This window comes from Onychomys torridus, chromosome 4, assembly GCF_903995425.1.
Source record: "Onychomys torridus chromosome 4, mOncTor1.1, whole genome shotgun sequence".
Taxonomy (NCBI): domain Eukaryota; kingdom Metazoa; phylum Chordata; class Mammalia; order Rodentia; family Cricetidae; genus Onychomys; species Onychomys torridus.
The window spans coordinates 34897320-34907242 of NC_050446.1; positions in this window are offsets into that span (position 1 = coordinate 34897320).

Genomic DNA, 9923 nt, shown 5'->3' on the forward strand with positions numbered 1-9923 from the left:
CTTGGGAATATAAACTGTCTCAAAAAGAAAAAGGAATAAAGTTTGTTCACCTAAAATATATATATATATACAAGTCAGGTATAAATTATAATTCCAGCACTCAGGGGACTGAGGTAGTGTAAGCGTGAGTCTAAAGTGAGTCTGGGCTGCATAGGATCTAGTGTGTGTCTGTGTGTGTGTGTGTGTGTATGTGAGTTGTCTCAACAAAAATTGAGAAAATACCTTTGTAAGATTGGTGTATAGGCAAGTCAGTAGGTGTAGATAAATTTCTAAAATGGCCTTATTAAATAATAATAAAAAAACAAACATGAAGCCGAATATGGGAGTGAAAGCCTTAGATCAGGGAAATAGGGAAAGCCACCAGCCAACCTTACCTCACCAACTTGGCAGCTTCCAAATGCGAGTTACCTCCTGTCTACCTACACCTTTATTGCCTTGCTGTTCTGCCCTCTCATTGGCTCTTTTAGCCCAGCTACCTCACTTCCTCTTCCTACACAGCTCTGTCACTTTTTGTCCACTTGTACAGAAAACCTATGGTTGGTGCTGGGATTACAGGCGTGTGTCACCACTTGGCTCTGTTTCCTAGTATGGCCTTGAACACACAGAGATCCTGCCTGCTAAGTGATAGAATTAAGGGCATGTACTACCACTGCCTGACTTTTTTGTTTACTTAAAATGGCTTTCTATTTCCTCTGATCTCCAGGCAAACTTTGTTTACTAAAGCACAAATAAAATATCACTACATTTCAGCACAAATAAAATATCACCACAAGTAGAGCATTTTCTTAATTAATGATTGTGTGGGAGGGCACAGCACCATGAACATAGTGCCATCTCTGGGCAGGTGGTCTTGGGAGCTATATAAAAGCAAGCTGAGGAAGCCATGGAGAGCAAGTCTTTAAACAGCACTCTTCCGTGAATACATGTACACATACACACACACACACACATACACACACACACACACACACACACCTTCCTATACATGACATATATATATATATATATATATATATACATATATATATTCCCAAATATATAAATATAACCTGCTCAATATGTATATTAAGTATAATGTTGTATTTACACTATATATTTATATTTTTGGTTGTGAGCCTAGCCTTTAACAGCTGAGCTATCCCTCCATCTAATTATATATATATATATATATATTATATATATGTAAATATTTACATAACTTTGGGACTGACCACTTGGTTTTGGGTAACCAGTTAGGAGGATCTTCCCTGCGAAATAATATTTTTCCCACTCTCAGCATTCCTTAGTTAAGGTTGGCTAGTGGCTTTCCCCATTTCCCTGATCTCTAAGGCTTTCACCGCTAGATCTGGCTCTGTGTTTTTTATTTAATAAGACCATTTAGAAATTCATCTACATTTGGTGTCCAACTGTGGGGCAGGAATTAACAAAAAAGCCACCTGCCTGTGGCTTTGCAGGCCCCAGCTCTGCTGGAGCTTCAAGCAGCTGCAGCTACATGTGGCTGGACTGCCTGTGGGCTTACAGAGCCCCTGGCCCCAGGCTGGGCTGCAGGACTCAGGCCAGATCACATAACTGGAATTTCTTTGGTGTTCTTTCTCCTGGTGGGTGGTGGGTGGCTCTCTCTCTCTCTCTCTCTCTCTCTCTCTCTCTCTCTGTCTCTGTCTCTGTCTCTGTCTGTCTCTGTCTGTCTCTCTCTCTGTCTCTGTCTGTCTCTGTCTCTCTCTCTCTCTCTCTCTCTCTCTCTCTCTCTCTCTCTCACTCTCTCTCGATTTCCATCTCAGACTGCCACCATACTAGGTAGCTGCTATGAAATTCTCTTGGATTTCTACAGTTCTAAGCAGTCAACAGATTTGATAAGTCAATTAAGATACCTCAAAGGATGAGATTAGTTACAAGAGAATTTTTTCCCATATTAAAAAATGGGAAATATTTTTACAAGGGAAGGAATTTGGTCTCTGTCTGATAACATATTAGGCAGTCTAAAAATGGAACAATTAAATGAGAGGATAATTAATGTTGAAGGGGTATATGAAATATCAATTATGAATATTATTTGTTTAATCACTTTTATTTTAGTATTAAAAAGGTTGGTCAATTTAAGTGCCAAGATAAAAAGCTTTAGAAAAACTTGTTAAAATGAATTATAGAGAAATTCAGACACAGACAGAAGAATTTAAAGGTGAATTCATTTAAGTATTGAAATATGTGGTTACAGAGAGACAGCCTGTTTTCAAACAACCAAACTTAATCAATCAGGTAACCTTACAAGAACTACCTGCTCAAGGGTATGTACAAATTAAATGAACTCCAGTGGAAATGTCAGACTTAAGGAGATTTAAAGAAGCTATAGTCTCATATGGTATGTATTCTCCATTTGTAAAGCAGATGTTAAACTCACAGTCAACTTTTAATAGAGTTGTTCCTCTGGACTGGAAAGAATTAGTTATAGCTGTCTTAGGGGCTAGGGAATAATTACAATTGAGAACATGATTCAAAGAGGAGGCTAAAACAATAGAGCAACAATGTAGGACTAGAGGTGTGGAAATTTCCCAGGATCAGCTTCTTGGAAAAGATGAATATGCTGATACATGAAGACAATTTTATACGATAACCAAACCTTAAATCTATGCTGCATGGCAGCATGAATCCATGGGACAGAAATGAGAGTGCAGGAAAGAAAATTGAATCATTTACAAAAGTAATACTGGGCCCAAGAGAATCCTTCATGGATTACTTAGAAAGGCTCTCTTTAGCAGTAAATAGAATGATACCAGTTTCAGAAGCTAGACAGATAATAATTGAATCTTTGGCTTTTGAGACCATGAATGCAGCATGCAAAAGAATAATCAGGTCATTAAAGGCACAATCATCACTCTTGGAAGATTGGATCAGGGACACAATTAATATTGAGTCTCATGACCATGATGATATATGGATAAGAGAGGTGATTGCAAAAGCTTTGAGGAAAAATAATGTCAGATGTTTTGGTTGTGGTAAACAAGGTCATTTGAAAAGGGAGTGTAAACTGGGTGTTCCTAGAAAGAATGTTTATTCAAGGAACAGTGGCAACACAATACTCCTCCTTTCTGGTTTATGCAGAAGGTGTGGTAACAGTAAACACTGGACAAACAAATGTAGACCAACAAGGGATAGACAAGGTAATCCTTTTCCTCTGTCCTTGGGAAGCTCCCAGAGGGGCCTCATGCAGGCTCCCACTTCAAATTCAGTTCAGGTCTTTCCTTTCATCATAGAAGAAACCTCTTCTCAGAGCAATTAAATAACTAAATGCCTGTTAGAATAAACTGGGCTGCTCAGGGTGATAGAACAGCTGTAGCAGAGAAAATAGGAAATGCAGGAGAAACCATAAAGTGAATTTTTTGGCAAACTTCTGTAAATGAACAAAGACTAAAATTAAGAATATGAATAAATGATGTTCTTGTGGAAGGTTTATTAGACATAGGTGCAGATATTACAATAATTGTACCAGAGTTTTGGCATCCAAACTGGCCTCTTCAGGAAGTACATGTTCAGCTGTTAGAGATCGGAACATTATATCAAGTGAAACAGAGCACAAGATGGCTCTAACATATAAGCCCAGAAGGACAGAGAGGAAAATTAAAGCCATATGTGGCTAATATAACCATGAATTTATGGTACCATGGTCTATTACAACAATGGAATACCCAGATTAATATTCCTCCAATCTCAGAAACAAACCCTAAAATAACACATGTTTCTGAGAGAAATATTAGGAGGTATCACCATTATAAAGAACAATCACTGGCTTTCTAGATTGTACAAGAACAAGGCACAACAACTGCTGATCTTTCAAAGACACCAACAACTCTACCTTTAAAATAGTGAATAGAGAAGCCTATATGGGTTCAGCAATGGCCTTTAACAACAGAGAAACTACAACCTTTAAAATAGCTGGTATAAGAACAGTTAAATGCTCAACATATTGAAGAATCGACCAGCCCTTGGAATTCTCCTGTATTTGTTATTAAAAAGAAATCTGGTAAATGGAAAATGGTAACAGACCTAAAAGCAATTAACAAAGTAATTCAGCCAATGGGCTCTCTACAATCTGGCATTCCTTTGTCTACTCTGTTTCCTAAAGGATGGCCTCTTCTAGTTATCAGTTTAAAAGAATATTTCTTTTCAATACCCTTCAAGAAAAGCACAGAGAAAAATTTGTCTTCATGTTGCCTACTTATAATAATTCTGAGCCAGTTAAGAGATATCAATGGAGGGTTCTTCCACAGGGAATGTTAAATAGCCCAACCCTGTGCCAATATGGTACAACAGCCATTGGAATTAATACATAAACAATTTTCTAAATCTATAATTTATCATTACATGGATGATATTTTACTAGCTGATTTAAATGCAGATAATTTAGAAAGAATGTTTGAAAAAGTGAAGAAAATTTTGCCTTATTGGTGATTATACATTGCTCCTGAAAAGATCCAAAGAGGAGATTCTATTAATTATTTAGGATATAAAATAAGTCTACAAAAAATTAGACCCCAAAAGCTGCAAATTAGGATAAATCAATTACTGACTATGAATGACTTTCAAAGATTATTAGGAGACATTTCCTATCTACAAACTGTTGTTGGCATAAAAAATGATGAACTGTGTAATTTGTTCAAAACCTTAGAAGGTGACAAGGACTTAAATAGTCCAAGAGAATTATCAGCTGAAGCTGAGAGAGAATTGGCCTTGGTGGAAAATTAAAGTACAAGAAGGACATATGGATCATGTAGATCCAAAGCTTGACTGCATTTTGGTTATTTTACCCTCTAAGCATTCTACTATAGGAATTTTAATGCAGAGGAAAGATACTTTATTAGAATGGATATTCCTACCAAATAAACAGAGTAAAAAATTAAAAACTTATGTGGAAAAGATCTCTGACTTGATTTTAAAAGGAAAATTGAGACCTTTGTCAATTAGGAGGAATAGAACCAGCAGAAATTGTAGTAACTTTAACTAAGGTTGAAATTGACAAAATTATGGGCAGAAAGTGAACCTTGGCCAAGAGCTTTCAGTAATTTTTTGGGAGAGATTAACAGCAAATCCCCCCAAAGTGATAGAATTCAACTTATAAAAGAGCTGATTGGATTCTGCCTCACATTGTCCAGGAAACACCCATATCTGGAGCTTGTACATTTTATACAGATGCAAACAAACAAATTCAGGTTATAAGTCAGAAAATTCAAGTACAGTAGTTCAAAGTCCTTATAACATGGTTCAAAAATTGGAATTATATGCTGTTCTGTTGGTATTAATGGATTTTTCTGAATCTCTCAACAATTTACTGACTCTTAGTGTGCTGAAAGAGTGGTATTACATATTGAGACTTCAGAATTTATCTGTGATGAGTCAGAATTAACTTTATTATTTATTCAATTACAAGATATAATCAGGTATAGGAAGCATCCTTCATATATAACTAACATCCAATCCCATACGTGTCTGCCAGGCCCTCTAGCTCAAGGTAATGATGCAATTGATAAAGTATTGATAGGAAAAGTTCTGGAGGCCTCAGAATTTTGTAAACAAACATCATGTCATAGTAAGGTTTAAAAAAAAAAAGATTTTTCCATAACCTGGCAGCAAGCCAAGGAAATTGTAAAAAGAAAAAGGAAAAAAAAGTGCTATTTGTTTATTTTAAAATCAGACTCCACTACCAGTGGGATGTAAATCAAAGGGTACTCAGAGGAATGAAATATGGCAGATGAATGTGTTTCATTTTGCAGAATTTGGAAAATTGAAATATGTATACAACACCATTGATACTTATTCAGGATTTCAATGGGAAACTGCTTTGAGTTCTGAAAGGCTGATTCTGTAATCACACAGTTGTTAGAAGTTATTACCATCATGGGTATACTTGCACAAATTGCCATCAAAATTGTTGAAGGTTCGATTTGAACAGGAGAGACCTCTTAATTAGAAGAAGTGATAGTTCATTAACCAGCATGATCATCCAATTTCAGGTAACTTATACCACTAACAAATGTTTTCCTTAAATTGATATAACTTGCCAAAAGGGAACCTCCCTAAAGTTAGGCTTGGGGAAGGGTTTTTGTTTTTGTCTATCAGGAGAATGAAGGCTAAGGTTTCTGAAGAACATTTGACAAATAAGACATCTAAAGAAAAAAGATAAATCATCCAGAAAAAAGTCCCAAACAAAGGAGTAAATTGGCCTATTGGTATTTCACCTATAACATTTCATAAGTCTTCCTAAATATTTGTTTCTGCTCTTCTCTACAGAGACTTAACACAAATGGTCTTTATATAGTCACAGTTCAATTAAAAATTAAAGCTGGCTTTGGAGTTGGAGAACGGCTCTCTCCTTCTCTAAACCCAAGCATGTTGTTAAAAAATTCAAAATCTCTGTATCATGTCAGAAAAAAGAATCATCTGATATGGGACAGAAGAAAACCAAAAAATTAAATAACTGTTCTATTGCCACTAATCTCAATTCTTTGGTTCTATTTTGATTCTTTAAACTTTTCTTAAGGTATGAATTTTATATAAAAATTTATAAGATTTATATATATTGTTATGATATTAATGGTTATATAGAATACTAACTAATTCTAGAAAAAAAGGGCTTTATTTAGCTGCCTATACATTTTTTTTTGTGTTGGAGTCTCTATCAGTTTTCTTCAGGGAATCATGACCAGGCCTAACAGCGAATTTGAAGTCTCCATAAAGACGATGGGGCCCCACAATGATGATGATCCCACATGGACAATAATAATCCCACTAAGCTTTCAAACATCACCAAAAGATCAGCTTTGGGCTACAAACTGATCATGACAATTTTGAGATGGCTAGCTGAGATGATCCAGCCTCATAGACTATTTGAGGTAGGACTTGAGATAAGCCCTGCACTTTTGTGTTGTACAGAGACTGGACAACAAATGATACAACTACCACTCCAGAACTTGAAAAATAACCCAAATATTTTCTTTTCAGGATCCTGTAAAGATGCATTCACCCTAAAACAGCAGGAAGTAATTTTAAGAAAATGACACCCATATTCCCAAGAGGTGGGGCGGGTGGTTTTTGGTCTTTCAATGGCCTTCAGGTTTGGGATATTTGTTTTTGTTTAGGAGGGTTGGTTACAAGCTGTTGTTGTTAATGGTCAGGAAAAGGGCTAAACAAAGGAGATTAGATTTAAGATTCCTGTTTGAAAAAAAAAAAGAGGATATAGATAAGACGTAGATTATTGAATCTACTCTGAAAAGAAAAGATAGGATATAGATATGATATAGATTAAAAGGTAGGTTATTGAATCTACTTTTAAAAGACAACTACTAGTTTTAAATATTTTACATTGGATTGGATTTTTGTATACAAATTTTATATATAGTTAGTTAGTTAGTTAGTTAGTTAGTTAGTTAGTTAGTTAGAAAATGCTGTATGTACATTTTTAATCTTGTTCAGGATATTGTACCTATACAGTTTATTTAACAACATAATGCAATTTGCTAATCCTTGAATGTTATTATTACCAACTGTTAGGATATAAAGAAATGGAATTTAGTAGTTAGACATTTCAATCGAACTTGTAGTCATATTAGGCATGTTCTCAAGGTCAAGAAGAAATACATTTTAGACAGATAGGTCATCTTCAAACCCTTCAGAGATCTACAGAATATGGCATTTAAAATGTTTTAATAACTTAGATTTTTTCATGACTATGAAACATGTAGGCTCTCAGCATCACCAATCTACTTCAGAGAAGATATGAACATTGAAGAAACTGAATATGGAGTTAGCTTTCATTGTGGCAAAAGTTAGCCATTGGGCAACAAAGTACCCTCACATCAACTGCTGACCATATGCTATCCAAAATTGACAAACAGGACACAAAACAAAGGACTACTGAACCTTGCCAAGACAAGTGTGGTTGCAGCTTTGGCAACAGGTATCCTCTGAGGCTAGGACAATATGGCACCATCACTGAGGTGGCTTTGCAATCTGGAAAAGGTACAGTGCCCCTTTCTTTGAAGGCAGCTGAACAGGCAATGGACCGATGGCTTCTAGTGTGCAGTGGAACAGTTTCTGAACAGTTATTCTTGAAAGAGTAACTAGGCCAACAGAGTCTAACCTCTCAGTAGCAGACAGATTTAATAAAGGAGATGAAGCCACCCATAAGCCAAGAAGAACTGGCAGCCAAATTCCAAAAACACCAGCAATTTCCAAAATTTAAAATCCTAAATCATGACAGAACACTAGCGAAATTCAAGTTTATCTGGTATGTGGAATACTTGCACTGAATGCGAGGTCACGCTGTAGGCCTTGTGTATAGCCTACTTCACAAAGGAGTCTGTCAGATACATTAAGCCTGTAGGCCAAAGATGATGTCCCAACATGCAGAGTAACCTCAAGTGACTGTCAAAGCAACTGGCTGTTTTTGTCAACTCACATTTTTTTTGGAAGTCGCTGGTTTGCACTTCCTGTTTTACTAGGTAAATACTATTTCCTCTCTCTGAGGAAGTTGAAAAATAGATAGTTGTAGTTACAGTTTTCCTTGTTAAGAATTCAGAAAAGAAATTCACCAAGAGGTGTTAAGTTCATAAGTTTGAAAAACATCCTAAGATAGTTTTCTGTTGGTAATATAAGTTAGGATAGAAAGTAAATTAGGTATATTTTGGACTCACTGAAATAGAATAGATAATGGAATATTTTCTCTGAATTGCTCGGTGCAAATGGAATAGACATTGTTCATGTATTTATAGTTTGTATATATTGCATACAGTTATTGTACTTATTGTATACAGTTTTTTATATTAGTTATTTTTTATTTTTATTAGACAAAATGGGAAAATATGGTCATATTTTATTAGTACTGAAATGTGGTGATATTTTATTTGTGCTTTAATAAAGTTTGCCCAGAGATTAGGGGGAAAAGGCCAGCCATTTTAAGTAAACAAAAAGTCAGGCAACACATGCTCTTAACCCAATCATGTATCAGGTAGGGTCTCTGTGTGTTCAAGGCCACACTAGGGAACAGAGCCAAGTGTGGTGACACACACACACCTTTAATCCCAGTACCAACTATAGGGACCTGGATGTCTGTATAGACAGACAGTGACGAGGAAGTGAGGTAGCTGGGCTAAGATAGCCAATAAGAGGTCAGAACAGCAAGGCAATAAAGGCGTGGGTAAGACAGTAAGTAGCTCGCATTTGAAAGCTGCAGAGCTGGTGTGGTAATGTGGGCTGGTGGCTTTCCCTCTTTCCCTGATATCTAAGGCTTTCACCCCTATATTTGGCTCCATGTTTTTTATTTAGTATGACCATTTAGAAATTTGTCTACACTTAGCTCCCCTGGTTCTCTTAAGGGACGAGGCCCTGTGAGGTTTCCCCATTCCATATTAGTATGACTATTGGTATGTCCTTGTCCAGATCTTGTTTAGGCAGCCATGTTGATGAAACATTATGGGTGTAGCTTCAGTGGCATTTATAGGAGGTACAATCTCACAGAGACTTTCCATTCCTCTTGCTCTTACAATCTTCTGGCCTCTTTTTCCTCAATGTTCCCTGAGCATAAGGGCAGGAGTTGTGTTGTATATGTATCAGGTGAGGCTGGGCACCATTTATCACTTGTTCTCTGCATTTTAATCAGTTTGTAGTTACCTATAATGGTCTCCCTCTGTTACAAAGAGAAATTTCTCAGATGAGGGGTGAGAGATACACTTATCTGGAATATAAGAATAAATGCTTAGAATGTAGTTAGGAATTGTGATGGTTTAGTAAAGTGGTGGCTATAGATTCTCCTTCAAGATCCATGACCTCAGTGGCCACACATAGTGAGCTAAGTTTCAAGTACTAGGCATGATGTCCCCCTTGTTGAGCAGATATTAAGTCCAGTTAGCTAACTCTTAGATAGCACTAGGATATGC